General features: G+C 39.6%; 1 protein-coding gene across 3 annotated transcripts in view; it reads left to right on the top strand.

Moving 5' to 3' along the window:
• Positions 1 to 11,120: 11,120 nt before the first annotated feature.
• Positions 11,121 to 19,809, top strand: part of TAB2 (TGF-beta activated kinase 1 (MAP3K7) binding protein 2) — a 91,886-nt gene continuing 83,197 nt past the window's right edge. For 2 of the 3 annotated variants that reach the window (XM_074397296.1, XM_039467587.2), the window contains exon 1: positions 11,121 to 11,521. The gene's annotated coding sequence lies outside the window, so the exon portion shown is untranslated. Of the gene's footprint in view, positions 11,522 to 12,029; positions 19,806 to 19,809 lie in introns of those variants that run through there. The other variant, XM_074397297.1, reaches the window with a different exon arrangement.

Genomic DNA, 19,809 nt, shown 5'->3' with positions numbered 1-19,809 from the left:
TAGATGAGTTGTTAGTAACTAAAAATCCTGACATTATCACATGGAAAGAAAAGTAGTTCGAAGAAAAAAAAAAATAGAACACAAAGTTCTTCAGTGAAATGCTGACTTTGAGAGTAACATAGACAAAGCAGTTATTCATAAATCTGAGGTAATATTCTTTTCACTTTTATTTAAAGAAATGCTATAGTAGCTGAAACTGGAGTCTACAAATGTTTCCTTCACATGTCATTTTTTCCTCCAATTCAGATACACAGACTTATGATTAGAAAGTTCTTCAGAATGCATAAGATTTTCCATTTTACAATAGCAAGTATTTTCACATTTATTTTGGAAAAGAAATGTTTAGAAAATGTTGTGAATTTTGCTAGTTGGTAAAGCAATGATGAGGCCTAGGAACATGAAGATGACCAACACCTCTCCTTTGTCCCACCTTTAAGCATCACCACAATCACAGTTTGTTTTCCTTTTTTTGTTATTCGTGTGCAAATTTTGTTCCAAGGGAAGTAAAATGAAGGGAAAGAAGTGGGTGGGCTGTTCTACAGTGCTGTACAATTTGGACTGAAGAGTCTTGTTGAAAACTTGTTATGTGGCCAGGCATGGTGTTTCACGCCTGTAATCCCAGCACTTTGGGAGGCCAAGGAGGGAGGATCACTTGAGGTCAGGAGTTCGAGACCAGCCTGACCAACATGGCAAAACCTGTCTCTGCTAAAAATACAAAAATTAGCCGTATGTGGTGGTGCAGGCCTGTAGTCCCAGATACTTGGGAAGCTGAGACAGGAAAATCACTTGAACCCGGGAGCTGGAGGTTGCAGTGAGCAGAGATCATGCCACTGCACTCCAGCCTGGGTGACAGAGTGAGACTTTATCTCAAAAAAGAAAACTTACTGTGTGCTGGGCATCATGCCCCTGCTGGGTTCACCAGGGCAGGAAAGTTGGAGGTGGGGATGGGGACAGGGAAACGGCATGTACAGAGATATAAATACAGGAAAGGCCATGCTAAGTTTATTGTCTTACTTTGTAGTTAGTAAACTTTTGAAAATAAGAACTCCTTTTTAATCTGTGTTTTAAAATGTGGGTCTCCACACGACAGTAATTGTCTTTTTGTCTACTTCGTTTTTGAAACTTGGGTCCTATATAAAATTATAGATTCCTTACAGTCACCCCATAGTCCCCAAAGGCTGCCCCTCCTGCAGCCCCAGATCTGGAGCTGAGATATCCTTGTTGTCTGTTCATGGATGGGTACTGTTGTGAGTCACAGAACATTTCTATTGCAGATATGATCAGCATTAGGCCCCCAAGTCACACAAAAGACTGGGTTGAATTGGGGACTTTTTCTGCCACCTTAGTACAGTTGCAAAGCCAAGAGAACTCTATGGCCAGATAACAGGGCAAATAAGATGACATTCAAACAGGATGGGAGAAGGGTGACCAGGACAAGGGAAGTAGTTCTCTTGCACCCTAAAGCCTACTATTTGGGGAAATTTATGAAGCTTGGGGAAATGTAAGGCCAACAGCAAACCAAGGAAGACATGAAATCCTCATTTATCTTCCATCCTACCACACCCCCACCCTAGCCAAGGAACCTATTTCAGAAAGGTCAGTGCTGCTCAGATTTTTTTTGTCTGCTGCCCTCTCAAGATTTCTTTTTCTTCAATACTTTTAACTGTTGTGGAAATGAGGTCAGTACTCTGTGATTGTCATTTTGTTCCAAATTCTTGAAATATTTTATTATTTACAAAGGTTTCCCTACTGACTTAGGACAGGAAAAAATATGAATGTGTAAAACCTGAGAGTCCGAATAATAAAAATTTCAGTTATCATGGCTTTGGTTAAACCAAAGTTATTCCCAGAGAGTTTTTCAGAAATATTTAAGGAACAACTTTTGAATAATTTTATTTTGACATATTAGTAATGTGGTCATTGCTAAAAATTCAGAAAATACCACCAAAAAGGTAGAAAGAATAAAACAAAGATTTTACCACTCCAAAGCACTCTGTCATGTTTGAGAATCTATCTCTCCAGACTTTTTTCTATACATACCCACATTCAGACATATACCCACATTTTTTAAATGGGATTACAGTATTTTTGACAATCTGCCAGGAAATCTACCTCCTTCACATATTATATTATGACCATTTTTCATGTCAATGTATATAGATCTACATTCTTTTTAATCACTATATCTTATTCTATTGTACCAATGCACCATAATTTAACTTGTTACCTATTAAGATGTATTAAGCTTATTTTCTTTTTCTTTTTTTTTTTTTAACTATTATAAGGAATGTTGAGGTAAGCATCCTTTGACATACATCTTCAAATATACATCCAATTATTTCTTCTTAGGAGTGGAAGAGGTCAAACAGTTTGCATATTTAAAATTCCAATACATGTTGTCAAACAGCCTTGCAGGCGGCTTACACTTTTTATACACCCATTCCCAGGATACAAGAATGCCTGTCTCCACCATGCCAACACTGAAGTTTTTCTTTTAAAAAAAACTTTACCATTAATAAACAAAGAAATATATATTATTAGTTTTGTTAGAGTGAAATTGACTACATAGATTGAATTTATTTTCCCTATGTTTTTAAACAATAGTGATTTTTAAAAAAATTCTCTATGCCCTGTGTGTTTTTTCTCTTTTATGATTTTTAATAACCTTTTGTGTATTAAGAATATTAACTCTTATTTTCTGTAGACTATAAATTCCACGAGGGCCAGACCATCTCTTTCATCATCGTATATATAACCAGCCTCTAGCGTAACGCCTGACCCAGAACAGACCCTAAAAAAATATTTGTGGAATGACTGACTTTGCTCCTCATACATGCTCTAAGTTTATTTTCCCCATTTGCTGTATTTCATCTTATTTTTTATTTTTTCCCTTCCAAAAGTTTTTAAACTTTATGTAGTAAAAATCTATCCAGATACTCTTTTGTGATAGATGACATTTAAGTCATATAGTTAACATTTCAAGGTTATGACAATAATAGTGACAAATATAAAGAATTAGAGGCAATGTAAGCAAAAAATGTTTTAAAAAGCAACAAATATTTATGTGATACTTCATGTGCAAAGCACTTTTACAAACCCTTTACATATGTTCATTCATTTAATCCTTGTAACAAGCCTTTTGTGTAGTCAAGTATGTTGTATCAATGTCTCCCCACCCCCAACACCAATTATTCCTCTTCAGAAAAAAATGGTCTAGCTATTTTTCTTCATTGATTTCATTAATTTTTATAGATAATGTGTTTACATTTTACACATTACATTGATTTCATTAATTTTGATATGTAATGTGTTTACATTTTACACATTATATAAGTCAGAAATAGGAAAGGGGATGAAATGAGATCTGTCTCTCCTTTATCTTAGTTACCCATTTCCCTTCCCAGTACACTGCGTGTGTGTGTGTGTGTGTGTGTGTGTGTGTGTGTGTGTGTATTTTTCTTTCTTTACACCATTCATAGCACTCAATACACATTGTTCTGCAACCTGATTATTATATTTCACTTAATAAAATATTCAGGTGCTTTTAAAATCATTTTGTCAACTTTTGACTGTGACAGTTAAATTTATAAACGTGGGGCAGGGCATGGTGGCTCGCCCTGAAATCCCAGCACTTTGAGAGGCTGAGCTGTGCTGACTGCTTGAGCCCAGGAGTTTGAGAACAGTCTGAGCAACATGTTGAAACCTTGTCTCTACCAAAAATACAAAAAAAATAGCCAGGCATGATAGCAGGCACCTGTGGTCCCAGACACTCAGGAGGCTAAGGGAGAAGGATGGCTTGAGCCTGGGAGGCAGAGGTTGCAGGGCAGGGAGATTATGCCACTGCACTCCAGCTTGAATGAGAGTGCGACCCCATCTCAAAACAAAAACAAAAAACATAAATGTGGGGGCAATTTTCATCCTTAAAATATTAAAACTTTCTATTCAAGTAGATGTTATTTCTATTTCTCTCCAGCTTTCTTTCAGTAGGCTTTTTAGATTTCTTCTTATAAATCCTATATTTTTCTTAAGTTTACTTCTGAGTAGTTTCTCTAGTTTGTTTTCTTAATCTTGATGTGATAGGTTGGAAAATAATATATTGTTTTAAAAAAAAAGAACTAAGAAAAAAGCGGAAAAAAAGAAAAAAACTTGCATTTATGTAATTACCAAGGAGGCTGAAGTCTTTTGTACGTTTATCCACCATTTGCATTCTCTGGAAGTTGAGCCTGTCATTCTTCTACATCTGAATGACAGAGAAGGCTCAAGAAGGTCCCCAAAGAACTAAAATCATTGTACAATACATTAAAAAAAAATCTAACTCATCATTCCCATCAAAAGCAGTATCTCTACGTTACTTCATTGTTTTTGTTAATAGAATAACAATTCTTCCTTATTCGGGCTCAAAATCAATAGTCTTCTTTGATATCTTTTTCCCTCGCCCCGTATTTTCCTTCATTTGCCTAAAGTAATAAAAAGAAAAAAATCTACCATGGAAATTTTTCTTGCTTCTCACTCTTTTTATTGCCACAAGTGTGTTTGGTTCCTCATACCTTTGCCTAGTGATGATTGACACCATGGTCTCCCCACTGCCTTGCTCTTCCTTCTCTACCTCGATAGAGGATAGATCAAGCGTAGATCTAATTATGTTCCCTCGTTCGTTAAACTTGAATGATACACCACCACCCACCAAATTTAGTTCCCACTGCTACCTGCATTGTCTTGTCTCCCACCACTATCCTACATTTTTCCTACAGTTCTGCATAATCAACTACTTCATGTTCCCTAAATATGCTCTATTTTTTTTGTCTGATCTTTTTTCCAACTATCACAGACACTGGAAATGCCCTCCTACTTTTCCCGTCAGTTGAAATTTCACCTCTGCTTCAATGTTCATCTGGAATATCATCTCCAATAACCCTCTCCTGTGGTCTCTCAGAACTCCCAGAGTAACCTAATTTCTCTTAAACTCCCTACCCATTTTATTATTGCCATTTACAGTTGTTCGAAAATTGTTAAAGCATGGAGAATATGTCTTGCATGATGGTATGGTGAAAGGACCCAACGTTTGGGGTCAGAAGATATATTCAAAGACCCACTGTTCATTTACTAGTTGTTTTAGATTATACGTCACTTAACCTCTTAAACCTACCTATCTTTAGTTGTGAATTGGTGGTAGTAGCAGTAATGATACCACTATCAATGCTAGTGGTAGTAACTAGTTTATAATTAGTAAATAGTATATGCCCCAAATTCTTATCACATTTGTGCTTTATACCCATTTATCAATATGCCATGTTCTACATGAGACAGTAGCAATATTTTCTAAGGTCTTATATTGGAATTTAGTTTCAAAAATGGAAAACATCATTGTTGGCCAATTGGGAAGATAACAGAATTTTTAAAGAATAGTTTGATAGCCATCCAAAGGTGAGGAAGAATCTTAAATATATTCAGCACCCAAGTTCAGCTTAAGGACAGGTGATGTTATGACAGATTGTAAATAACTGCCAATTATCCTGACCAAAACCATTCTGAATGAAACATATCGTTATGAAAAAGACTATGTCATGAAAGGAAGAGGCAGAGATGAGAAGACAGCTCATTCCAATTCTGTCTGTTTTCAAGTCTAGTCCTAAAGCAAAGGGTAACTGAGTAGGCGAACAAGACTGTTGATTTCTCATGGACCTCACTGTTAGTATTCTCTGAAATAAAATTTTTAATCATTCATAACAACTTCAGGTGCTTCTCCCTACAGTAGCATCACAACACATACATATCACATTTTGTGCACATAAGAGCATGCGCACATAAATTACCTCATTTATTTTAGAGAAATAAGACAAAAATGGATGAATGACATTCTTCCTTCATGTCACGTCTGTTGATATCGTCTTTCCATGTGTTTTTATTTTTGTGTATCTATTTATTTATTTACTGAGAGAGAGTTTCACTTGTCACCTAGGTTGGAGTGCAGTGGCATGATCTTGGCTCACTGCAACCTCAGCCTCCCGGGTTCAAGCAATTCTTGTGCCTCAACCTCCTGAGTATCTGGGATTACAGGTGTGTGTCATCACATCTGGCTAATTTTTGTACTCTTTTGTAGAGACAGGGTTTTGCCACGTTGGCCAGGCTGGCCTCGAAACTTCTGATCTTAAGTGATCCACCTGCCTCAGCCTCCCAAAGCTGGGATTATAGGCATGAGCCATCATGCCCAGCCTCCACGTGTTTTGAAACTCCTTCCTAAGATTCTTTGCTTTTCACATATTTGAGAGGATGGAGGCCACCACAACCTCTCTACCACTGGGTGAAAAATTCTGTGTATCGATCACGTACAACGCAGTGTCTTGAAGTGCATACCTTGTGGAATGACTGAATTGTGCTAATTTATTTTCTGGTGAGAACACTTAAAATCTTCTCTCCGATTTTCAAGAATACAATATTTTTAATCACTGCAGTCACCATGTTGCATAATAATTCTTTTAAATTATTTCTCTCATTTAACTGAAATTTTGTTAACTGTTATCTCATCTTTGTACTCTCAATCTTTCATCTTACTTTGAATTTTACTCCAAGCCTAAAACCATGGCAAGGGCTTCTTGTTTCCTGACTAAACAGATCATTTTTAGCCTTACAGTTCCATCAGATTACCACCCTCTGTCTTTGCCACCTAATATTTTAAAATATATGTAGATTTTCTACTTTTCTTTTCTTTCTTTCTTTCTTTCTTTTTTTTTTTTTTTTTTTTTTTTTTTTTTGAGATAGGGTCTCACTCTGTCACCCAGGCTGGAATGCAGTGGCACAATCACGGCTCACTGCAGTCTTAAACTCCTGGGGTCAGATCCGCCCACCTCAGCCTCACGAGATCCTCCCGCCTTGGCCTCTCTCCCCGCAGCTCCTAACACTGTCGGCCTTCCTGAAACTCCGTCTGTTGCCCTGGATCTCTGTACAATACATGGCCCAGGTCTGCCTAGCTCTCTGACCATGCCTTTTCCATTTCCATCTCTCCCTCCAGGGTTGTGTTGTGGGCCCTCACCCTTCCTCTCCTTTGGAAATCTCATGGCTTTATTTATTTTCTTTCTGCAGATGACTTCCAATGTACATCCCCAAGTTTGATCTTCACTCCGAACTCCAGTCCCATCTTTTCATCTGCTGGTCGTATTCAGCTATACATCTGGACTATTACAAAAATCACCTTCTTTCCTCCCATAACTTCTTCCCTCCTCTTGTTCCCTAGTCATCTTACTCAAACCCTCAGAGTCATCTTTAACTCTTACTTCTCCATCTTTGACTCCTTGACATTTGTTCCACCAAGGAGACGAGCGACTGATTCAGGAAAAAGCATGCAATTCAACTATGGCCTAGAATATGAGAGAGGAAGGGAAGGGAATTGAGTCAGGAAGAATGGGGAGCGGTTCCGGGAAACATTTTCCCTCTCTTGAGATGATCTCTCTTTTTCTGAACATTATGGTTTGGATGCTTGGAATGGCCACTACCATCTTCCATCTTGTTATTAACCAGACAATGATCCCTGCACCCAAGATAGCAAAGCAGAGATGGAAAGGGCCTGGTCCTTGATGATGTTATTGAGTTCCCGAATCTTTCAGACCTGGAGTCTATGCTACTTTGGAATTTCCAAATTTGTGAGATGTGAAATTCTTTATTAAGCCATTACAGATTGGGATTTAAATTTAAAGTTAAATACATGAAATAGACCACACAATACCAACTCTCCATTATCTCTCATTTGGGTTATTACAGTGCTATCTGGTCTTTGTGCCTTCAAACCTAATCTATTTCATATACCTGCTAGATTATCCTTCCTAAAGAACTATTTGTTCATGTTGTCTTGTCCAAAGACCTTTTATAAACTTCCTATTGCCTAGAGAACCGTCCAGGCTCAGCAGCTCAGCATTTGTGGCTTTATACAGCCCTACCCTCCTTTACCTACCTCCTGTTACAGGTACACAGACTGAAGTGCTGTCTCCCATAGATCTCTCTCTTTTTTCTGCTATGTTCATGTTTTCTCTGCCTAGAAAAATCTTGCTTCACTTTCACCTGTATATATGCAATCTTCTTGTAACTGTCCCACTTCCACCCTGTGCAAAGTAATCCCTCTTCCCCTAAGTTTCAATGGTGTTTATTGCCAGCTACCTTGTATCAGTGCTATTTATATAGAGCAGTCTGTTCTACTACAAGCCCTGTTCCATAGAACAGATGGAACACATGGTTTATTGAGCACTTTAAATGTGGCTAGTGCAGCTGAGGGCCTGAATTTTAATTTTGTTTAATTTGAATTCAAACAGCCTCAGGTAGCAAGTGGCTACTGTATCAGGACCATACTAGACTAAAAAGCTCTTGAATGTAGTATATCTTTTACCTTTTTCCTGTAATAACTACAGAAAGCACCCGAAAGCCAGTTTTGTTTTTCCTTCTTTTCTCCAGTCTTGAAAATAAAAGACACAGAATATTTACTGAATCAATAAATACAGAAATTACATTTATCAAATACACAAGGACTCCTATTTTTGTCCCAAATTCAAATAGATTAAATAAGGAAGAAGAAAAAGCTGAACGACCAAAATTCCGGTTAGTTACTCAGAAACAGATGGACAGTTCCATTGTAAAAGGATTTATCATCTCTCTGTCTCATATACCTCCTCGTAGTGCGGTATAGGAACTCTCTGAGGTTTAAAGCTCTTGGGTTTCAAAAAAGAAAAAACAAAACTGTTTACTTGGCAATAATTTCATGTTTACTAAAAAACTGCAAGAACAGTACAGAAACATCCAGATCCACCAAATTTTAGTTTTTTTATTTTAAAAATAACCCAGATTCAACACCAAGTTTTAAATTGTATCAATCTCTTCTTCCTGTATATGTGCATAACATACACGAGAAATGTGTGTGTGTGTGTGTGTGTACATGTATATTTTATTTTTTCTGAATCATTTGGGAGAAAATCACATATATCATGTTCTTTCACCCCTTAATATTTCAGTGTGTTTTCTTATAAACAAGGATATTCTCATGCAAACATATTCAGGAAATTTAACATTGATATAATTATTCAATCTACAGTCCATATTCCAATTTCATCAATTATCCCAATAATGCCCTATATAATGTTTTTCTCCTCCAGTAAAGGATCCAGTTCAGGGTCACATATTGGATTTTGTTGCCACGTCTTTAGTTTCTTTTAGTCTGCGGTCTTTGTCTTTTGTGACATTGACAATGATTTAAGAATACAGGCTAGTTATTTTATATTTTATTTTATTTTCCTCTACTTAGGTTTGTCTGACGCCTCCCCATGACTAGATAGATCTAAGTTAAAATTCTTCACTGCTGGTGAAAGGATATATTTGTTATACATACCTTCTCTGCCCCACACTGGTTTTTGAACTTGACCTACTCATAAGGCTATAAAGCATTATATTTCTATTAAAATATGTACATGTACATCCCATAAATTTTTTTTAAATTTGCATAAAATACATAATCCTACCATTTCAAAAGCAATTGTTGGCTCTGTGCTTTATAATGGTTTCAAAGAGAAGTGAAATTTACTTAATGGATTCAATCTAAAATTATTTAATCAACTATTTTATCATTGAGTATGGAAATAATTCCTCAGAGAACTGCTATAAAGTATTAAAGTTTAATGATTTCTTATTGCCAGTGAATAAAAGTAGAATCTTTCCAATTTTGTAAATCCTAATCTACTTTTACTTCTCTTGATATCACTAATGGAGAGAAAATAATGAAATTCTGATATTGTAAATCATAAGCACTTGCAGCTTTTGGTGGCAAAGTATTTCAATTGGTGCTATAGCCTAGATTTCAGGTATTTTTAAAGGATGAGTGAAAAAAAGGAAATGGGGAGAAAGAACTTTGTGGGGGAACGCTCTACTACTTAAAAGATGCTTAAAAAAAATCTCACTGTAGCTATACCGCTTATACTAGAAATAAAAGAATAAAAATGGTCCTTTAGGATTTTTCTCGGGAGTAAGGATTGCTTCAAGGAAGAAACTGGCAGGGATATGGACATTTTGGACAGGGGCAGAAAAATGCCCTAGTGTTTTGGGCACCATGAAAGCGCTAGAATTTTTAAATAAATATTTTACATTGTGAGAAATGTCTGAGTGTTAAACACGTTTTTTTCTCCCCCTAGGGGAAAACTAAACAAGTCTCTTAAGGAGACAGAAACTTTAAAGTCCCTTCTCCCCACAAAGCTAAAGTGTCTTTGGCTCTGTTTCTAGGACTTCTAGGAAAGTGCAATTAAAATAAAATCGAAGCAAAGAAACCCTCGCAGCATTTAGATTTATTTTCCCCCCGAACTGCTCAAGAAAAGTCAGAAGCGGCCACTTTTTCGCGTCTACAAGCTGCCAGCTGCGCGGCTCCCAAGACGTCTCCCGCTCGGGTCCCTCCGTTAGCCCGCGGCCTCGGTGCGGTCCGGCTCCAAGGGGGTGTGTCCCGGCCCGCAGCGCCCCGGCGCCGGCCTCCGCCGCGGGCCCACCTGCTCCCCTCGGCCGCCGCAGCGCCCCGGGGTCCCGCCAGGTCCTCGGACCCCACGAGCGCGGCGCCGCCGGCCGTCCGGCAGGTCCTGCCACCCGCTTCCGGACCCGGGCAGCCCCTCCGCGAAGTGCGGCTGGGACTCGAGCTCAGTTCCTTTCTTCCCTCAACTCAAACTGCTAGCGGCCCCCGTGGCGGGGGGTGGGACCCGCACCCCACCCCCAAGGATGGGGGCCCGGTCGAGCAAAGGGGTCGGAGCCCTCCCCGTGCTGCCGGCACCGGCGTCCCCTCGCACCGCCAGGCGGCGGCCCGCGTCCTCCCTCCAGCCCTCGCAAGACGGGCATCGAGACTGCGAATGTCGGGGGAGGGGTGCGGGGCGGAGGAAGAGCATCCCCCGGCCGCTGCCGTCGCCGCCGCCGCCGGCCGCTCCCCAGCGGCTCTGCCGGGGGAGGCCTCGTCACAGCCGCCGCCTCAGCCGCGGCCGCAGATCTCGCGGTGTTTGCCGGCCGCCGCGCCGCCATATTGTGTGACAGTATTTTGATTTGGACTGGGCTGGCGGAGCCGCGGCGAGAGCGAGCGAGAGCGAGCGAGAGCTGGGGGGGTGGGGGGAGGGCAGGCGAGCGCGAGGGGGGTGGGGGCAGAGGGAGGTGGGGAGGCCGAGCGGGCCGCAGCGGAGGATCGGGGAGCGGCGACGCCGCCCAGCCTTCGTTTTTGATCTGCTGCAGCCGCCGGTTGGGCGACCCAGCCCGACCCCCTCCCCTCCCCCTCAGCCACGAGCGGCGGCGGCGGCGGCGGCCGGAGGGAGTTGGCGGCGGCGGGCGAGCGGAGGGGGCTGAGCGGGGACGGAGGGAGGGTTGAGGTGTCCCCCCTGCCGGGTGGAACCGGAGGCGGCGGCGGCGCTGGCGGTGGCCGCGGTGGCGGAGGCGGCGGCGGCGACGGTGGAGACGGCTGCCCTAGTGGGAGAGGCGGCGGCGGCGGCGGCCGAGGAGGAGGAGGGGGAAGCGGCGGCGGCGAAGGGTAAGCGGACAGCGCTGCGGGGCCTCGGCGGGATCCCCCGCCCGGCTCTCCCCTCATCGCCCCGCACCCCACTCCGTCTGGAAGGGGCTCTGCCGCCTCGCGAGGCCCGTGCGGGGCGCCCGCTTCTAACTCGCACTCTTTTTCCCTCCGCCTCTTTCCTTCCCCCTGTGGCGAGGCGGAGAGGGAGGCCCCCCAACTCCCCCAGTCCGGCGGGGGTGGGGAGCCTCGGGCCAGGCCTGGGCAGCGGGGCGTCCGTGCAGGGGGGAGGGGGAGCCCCATTGGAGTCGAGCGCCGGGGAGAGCCCCGAGTGGGGGAGGGCGCCAGGGGCTGGGGAGGGCCCCTCCCTGCACCGGCGCCCCCGACCCGCCCCCAGGCATGTGTGAGGCGGGGGCGGGGGAGGAAAATCTCCTTTTGGGGAGCCGAGGTCTGGTTAAAGATGACTTTGGGGCGGGGGTTTTGGGGAGAGACACAGGTCAGTTATGTGGGGGTCAGGCGGAGCGGGGGGGAGAACATCGTTTCCTTGCCGATCTTGGTTTTCTGCAGCCGTCTTTGAAGTGGGGGGCAAGCCCTGCTTTGAGTATGTGTCCCCTTAGAACTCACTGGATGTTTCCAGTTTTCTGTCCCGTCAGCCTCAAACCCTACGATTTTGGTTGGGGCAGGGAGGCTGCAAGGGTCTCTTGGCGTTGCTGAGCAGGTGGCAGGTGGATCTTTCTGTTGCTGATGCTGTGGGATGTTCAGGCAGAGTTGTACACCGAAGTGTCAGAGACCGTGTGAGTTTGTATTTATGTGTTTGACCATGTCTCATTCCATATATAGTATATTTGAGATGTTAGGGTTCCATTCTTCAAGTCAGCTTAATTGTTGTGGAGGAATTCTTCAAATGTTTCTGATAAGAGGAGTTTCCAGGAGAGTGGAGGGAATTTGCAGCTTCACAGGGGTTTCTCCGTAGTTCATGAAATTCAGGCCCCCAGTGCAGGCTGTTGAGTGCCTTTATTCATTGGAAAGTTCTTGAATACTAAGATCGTATTCAGAGCAACTGTACGGCAATATAACTTTGCATCCATTTTGTCTGTTTTAGGTAAGTTTGTAAAGTGTCGAATTTTGGGGTCCGTTTGATGCACATTTGGGGAATTTTGTTTCCACTTTAGCGTAAAGATTATAATGATCATTACGCAGTTGCAGATTTGGCCGGGAATTTTGGTGGACATAGAATAGGGTATTTGCTTTCCGGTTTTTTTCACTTCTGCTTACCACGCTCTTCATACAGTAGCAGAGAATTGACACCTTTTCATAAATATCTTTAAATTCTTTGTAACAATGAAGCGACGATTTTAAACTTCGACGATTTTAAACTTTAAAATTTGAAACCATGGCAGTTTCTAATAAAGGAAGACTTGCTTTTCTTTTATTGTATGCTTTGGCTGAGCATTTTAATTAGAAACAATGGGAAGAATTGTTAGGCAAATGAGCTCTAGGCTAATAGAGTACAGTTAGTTTAAGGATTCTACAGCTTTTAAAAAACATGTATGGAACGAATATGTTGAAGGATGGTACTGTCAATGTGTTAACAGGAAATAGAACAAAAATTCCAGTGATTCAGAACTTCTGTTTGGGTTTTTCCCCCATAAGTCTATAATCAGTTTCTAACAGAGGGTGCTTAAGTTTTAAGTCTTTCAAGAATCAAACTGAAAGTTGAATATGTCAGTTATAGATAAATAAGTCCCTGAGTGTACTCCATTTTTTTTTTCTCTTTCTCTTGTGTGCATGGGATGACTTTTCCTGAGTTTAAAAGTATTTTCTTAAGGACACCCGACGAAATGCTACTGTTTAACTGTCTATAGTGAACTGTCTCATAGTAGAACCTGTGCTTTAGTGACTCACTAAGAAGATGATCAGAACCTACTTTCTGAAAAATAAATTTTAACCTAATCCTATTTGATTAAAATTATACCTACACTTGGTCCTTTATTTAGTGGAAAAAAGGTGCTTGCCTTCAGCTAAGGGTATTACTAAGACTGAAATATAGTTATTTATTTATTTATTATTACTATTTTGAGGCAGTCTCGCTCTGTTGCCCGGGCTGGAGTGCAGTGTGATGCTGTCTTGGCTCACTGCAACCTCCGCCTACCGGGTTCCAGCAGTGCTTCTGCCCTAGCCTCCCTAGTAGCTGGAATTGCAGGCGCTCACCACCACACCCGGCTAATTTTTGTATTTTTAGTAGAGATGGGGTTTCACCATGTTGGTCAGTCTGGTCTCAAACTCCTGACCACAGGTAATCCACCTGCATCAGCCTCCCAAAGTGCTATTACACCTAATGAAATGAGGAGGTTTTTAAACTCTGCAATTATGTAGGCAGACCCCTATTTAGGTTATTACTGAGAATTGCTTCATTAGCATTATTAACGTCTTACACTTGGGTAAATGTTTTATGACATTCGTGTCTTGGTGAAATAAAAGTTTATTCTACTTCCATAATTTCCCCAGTAAGGAAAATTTCTTTTCACAAAATATTGTTTAGAATGAAATGCACATATACGTATCTGTGAACCTACTGCATTTTGAAAAATACGTATAATGTAAGCTGTTTTACTTTATGAGTTACATGCAAAAAAATTCCTTGAGGAATGTCTGTTTTCTAAAACAGCATTTTTTTGACTTAGATAAACAGATCAAGACTAAAAGTTTATTTTTTATCATCATACTTTAGAAGAGAATTTTTGCCTCGTTATAGATGTTTTGGGGAAAAGTTCCTGATAATCTTTACAATATGTAAAGTTTATAAATTAAACTGTAATTCAAAAATCAAAATTTAATTCCATTATATCTCTGGCCAGGTTCCCGTGACCCAGAGAACACTAGTAGCACTTCTCCTTTGTTTCACTTATGTCATCTTTATTTGATCTAAGATTGGGTCTCTTTAGAGTAGAAGGATTATGAGGTAATAATAGAGGCACATGTGAAGATTGGGCAAAACAGTAATAAGGAGGAGGAGAGACAGAAGATAAGACGCTAGTAGAGAATTAGATGAGCAGTTGTAGGCAGCTAGGAATGTGGAGATGTGGGTAGCGGTGGCTGCCAAGCACAGGAAGATGATCATGCTGAGTTGTATGAAGGAGATTGTCTCTGAACCATTTCATAGGTTCTGACACTCTGTGTATGTCATCTTATTTAAAACCCTCTGTATTAAAATGAGAAGGATTTGGAGACATTGAAGTTATATCAAATTTAAATGTACGCATGTTCATATGTATTTCCGCCAGCTGATATTTCCAAAAGACTTATTAAACATTTTGTTTCTTGTGATTCTGGTCCTAAAAAATCAAGGATGCGGCTTACTTAGGAAGCTAAAATCTAAACCTGAGTAAGTACTCTTAGGAGTTAAACTTTTTATGTTTTCTTTAATCACTAAAGTTGACTAATCTTGATAAAACTAAAGAGTTCGAGATTGGCAGGAGAGTGCTATCTTTTTCTTAGTATCCCATCTCTCAAAACAGCCTGTGTGCTAGTTAGTGGTACTTTACCTACATTCAGTCAGCCTCCTAGGATAAGAAAAAGATGCCAGAATAATGATAACACAGCTACTATATTGAGGTTATGTGTTTCACTTAGATTTTCACTTGGATTTTTATTGACTCATTTTATAGAATATGCTTGCTTGCTTTCCTGTTCCTTAGAAAAGGAGCGCGCACAGTGAGAAGCGTTAGCTGAAAAGTGATGTTTCAGGACATACAAGTCAGAATTATCACAAAGTAAATTGCATATGGTTTTTTGTTTTGTTTTGTTTTTGTTTCTGTTTTTTTTGTTTTGTTTTGTTTTGTTTTTTTAACAGTCTCGTTCTGTATCCCAGACTGGAGTGCAGTGGCGCAGTCTCGGCTCACTGCAACCTCCGCTTCCCGGGTCCTAGTTCAAGCAATTCTCCTGCTTCAGCCTCTTGAGTAGCTGGGATTACAGGCGCTCACCACCATGCCCAGCTAATTTTTGTATTTGTAGTAGAAATGGGGTTTCACCATGTTGGCCAGGCTGGTCTTGAACTCCTGACCTGGTGATCCGCCCACCTTGGCCTCCCAAAGTGCTGGGATTACAGGTGTGAGCCACCGCATCCAGCCAATTGTGTATGTTTATATTAATAAAAGATGTCTATGAAAATTTTGGCACTTAAAAGTGCATTTGTTCAAAATTTAATTTACATACACCCCCTTACCTTTATGCTTCATAAATGAGGCTTTGCTGAGAATATGACTTTTTGATTTGCCTTATTCATTTTTAATTTTATTTCATTTCTAATCATGTATTCCAGTTCAGATTATGGTACCCAGGGAGTGACAGCCTACATAATAAAGAGAAAGGAACTACTATTTATTGAGTGCCTACTGTGTGCCAAGTTTTTCTTTATTTCAAAAAAATTTATTGAGCACTTATTATGTGCTAGGGACTCTTCCAGATGCTGGAGGTGCCGTATTGAAGAACAGACAAAAATAGCTGTTTTCATATAGTTTACATTTAGTGGTGAAAGACTTAATAAATGAGTGCAATGTAATATGCTTGGGAAGAAAAAGTACTGTGCAGGAAAAAACAGAAAAGGGAATTATGGAGTGAACCTTGCTTACTGATTTTTTAAAAATCTCTGTAATGTGTATTATCCTTGATTTCAAAAAGCAAAACCTATCCTATACATAAAATTTTTCCTCTAAGAATACACTTCAGATTTCAGAACACGATTGTGTTTGTGCTTGAGTTATAGAGTTTCAACAGCTATTTTCTATTGTTAGTACTTCAGAAAGCTGTTTTATGACTGGGTAGAAATTGGAATTTTGAATCCTGGTTTTACCACTTAATAGTTTTGGGACTAGATTTGAGATGGTTACAATTTGTTAGTTTCTCTGAGCTCGTTCTGTGTAAATGGATACAATATCTTTTTTTGGTGAAGGAACATTGTGTCATAGCTTGTTGAGTAGGTTGATGAGCTAGATTTCAACATTTTAACCAGTAAACAACAAATATTGTACAAAATTCCAGTTCAAGTAAATACTTGTAAAACAGTACAGTGCCTGGCACATAGTAAGTATAGAGTAAATGTTTGCTTTTGTCCTTATTTTACTTGTTAATTCAAAGATTCTATTATATGAAGTATTAAGGAAAGTTTTTACAAAGATAAGATAACTCAAATTGTGAATGAGATTTTTGAGGGAAAAGTGGAATAACCATGCAAGTTGCAATACTTATTTTTAGATTGGAAGATCTACGAAACAGCATCTCAAGGGCAGAGCATGTCTTCCTTTCAGTCTTTACTTCACAGTATTTTCAGTGGTTGGCCTGTAGTTAAGAGCTCAAGAATTACTATGTGTTAAATGTTGAGTGGTTCTTAGTGATAATTTTTCTGTAAATTACAGCTCTTTTTGTAGTTAAACTCCTGAGTCTGAAAGGTGGCTGCACTGGAATCTCTACTTTTAATTCTAAGCACTGATTAAGATATTATTATGCAAAGTCTTTTAAATGCTGTTTTTTGAATCTAGCCAAAAATTCAAAAAATATTCTAGAAATTGAGAGAAAGAAATCAATTATTGGTAGCTAGATTAGTCTTCATTAATTAACTATTTCTATGATGTTGGCATCAAAGTGAAAAAGTAATACAGCAGTTTTTTAAAGAGTAGAAGAAAATTCATGAATAGTTATTTGCTCAACTGTTAAAGAACAGGTTTATCTTATCTTTTGAATATTATTTCAATGAAAGTGTAGATTTGTCCTGGCATTTGGATTAAATAGCTTGGTCATTTACTTACATTTCTGTGATAACAGGAAATGTTGATGTTTTCATTAGAAAGTGAAAACATCCCACCACCATCTCACCTCCCATCTTCATAGTAACCATTCTTTAGATGCTTATACCTTAGTACAAGTCAACTTTTTCCTGTTTTGTTGGAAGTTGCCCTCTACCTAAAGAATAATAATTTTCGCTTCAAACTTAAAGTCTTCTGACAAGTTCTGAGGCTTTTAGTAATTTACCCAAAATATTTCTTGGATTTTTAAAAAGTTCCTCACAAAGCATGTATAGTCTTCTACTGTCTATTCAAATATGAACAAATAGGATGAAAAGTATTTCATTCTAGTATTTGATATGCCACAGTCTATTTTGGAAATGAGATAGAAATACTTACAACTGAGTATTTTATACTCTTGTAATTTCTTTGTTTGCTTGTTTTGAACGTTAACAGTCTACTACAGGAAAGAAATAATTCCTACAAGGTATCAGTTTAAGTGGCTTCCGAGAGGAAGTCTGATTTACCTACAAACAAGTACAACAGAAAAGAGCAGTATAAGAATTTGTAGTATTTTAATTGTTTTGTTAAAAGAAAATGGAATTCTTATTTCACTTAAGAAGAAAAACAAAAACCGGCCTAGTACCAGTGTTCCTAGTACAAGTCGCAGAAGCCAGTTAATAAAGTAGAGGTTGGAAAAGTCCTGCAGAGAGAGAGAGAGAAGCAGCAAGAATATCGGACTGGGGATTTAAGCAGAGATTTTGGTGGAAATATGTGAATGCCTATTGTTATTAATAGAATTGTCTAAAATAATCCATTGAAGTGTGTGTGAAAAAGTAATTTTTGATCTGTAAATTTTTGTTCCCCAGTTTATTAGCCATCATCTGAATCATTAAATATTATTAATATTATTTTGAATTTTCACTTACAGTTTTACTCTTATATTGCTATTAAGGAAAATTGTTTTTGACCTTTAATATCTTAATGCTTATTTTTTTAATGTTAGCAAAATTGAACACATCACAAGTTTGCTTCCTGTCAGTTTGCCAGTGAAGCAAGCCGAACATACTGCTTGATTCATCACTATAGAGCCAGTGGCAGTTAGGGAAGTGACTTTCCATTCCTCATCAATGAGAGAAAATACTTGCTAATGCAGATGAAAGCTTGAACTCAGCAACTTGACCTTGCAAAACATTGTTCTCAGGCCAGGCAAGTTTTGGTTAGTCAGAGAAATCAACCAAAGCAATAATTCTGATGTGAACTGAGGCCACAAGGGTAGAAGAGACTTTACCTGGTTTTAAACTGGAAAATACTGCTTCTTTTTTTTTTAAGAGTGCAGTGACACAATCATAGCTCACTGCAGTCTCAAACTCCTGGGCACAAGCCTTCCTCCCACCTCAGCCTCCCGAGTAGCTGGAACTACAAACGTGTGCCACTGTGCCTAGTTGATTTTAAAAAACTGTTTGTAGAGACAGGATCTCACTTTGTTGCCCAGACTAGGAAAATACTACTTTTGATTTTGAGTTGATCTCTTGTTAGTTTGTCAGCTGCTTGGCCTCCACCACTTTAACTAAAATTAATTTTACCATGTTCAGAGTCAGTGAAGTGTAATAAGAAATGTTCTGGGCTTTAAAATCAGATGAGCCCAAGTTCAAATCTGAATTATCTTGCTGACTATAGCTATGTGGTCTTAGATATCACTTGTATTCTTTGAGCCAAGGAGTTTTCTTTAGAAAAATACATATAGTAATACCTGCCTTACATAGAACAAGGTAAATTCTTGTTCTAGTTACATTAGGATATGTAGCTTAAATAATGGGAAGTAATTTTACATGTGGAATTTTGCTTTGTTAGATTTTTTCTTCAGGGTATCTATCCACTTCATTTTTCTTCAACAAATAGAATGAAAAAGAATTTCTATATTATTTAATTTACTATAACTTGTTAGACCAAGGGTGAAATAAACAAAACATCACCATTGTTTTTTAACTACAGAATAAACATGCAGATAATTCTTTGTATTTTTCTTGCCTGTGCTGCATTTTCAATTAGAAGATCTATAATTTAGTTCTTTTGTAGGAAAAGCATTAGAAAATTGGTATGGATAAGATTTTGAAACCATGTCAAATAATGAAGTTCAATATAATACTACAAAACTTGTGCCACTTTATCTTTGTAAAATGATCTTTGTACTTTTATATTTCTTTTTTTAAGACAGTGTCTCACTCTGTTGCCCAGGCTGGAGTGCAGTAGCACAGCTCACTGAAGCCTCGACCTCCCAGTCTCAAGCAATCCTCCCACCTCACCCTTCCAAGTAGCTGCGATTACAGATGTGCACCACAACGCTCAGCTTACTTTTTATTTTTTTGTAGAGACGTGGTCTTCATATTTTGCTTAGGCTGCTCTCGAGCTCCTAGGCTCAAGCAATCATCTTGCCTTGGCCTGCCACCAAAGTGTTGGGATTACAAATGTGAGCTACCACACCCAGCCTGTTTTAACAGCACTTACAGCAGTGGATTTATATTTTGGTAA

The sequence above is a fragment of the Saimiri boliviensis genome, chromosome 4, assembly GCF_048565385.1.
Source record: "Saimiri boliviensis isolate mSaiBol1 chromosome 4, mSaiBol1.pri, whole genome shotgun sequence".
Taxonomy (NCBI): Eukaryota; Metazoa; Chordata; class Mammalia; order Primates; family Cebidae; genus Saimiri; species Saimiri boliviensis.
The sequence above is the reverse complement of the archived record's forward strand: the minus strand, read 5'-3'. Positions and strand labels throughout refer to the sequence as shown.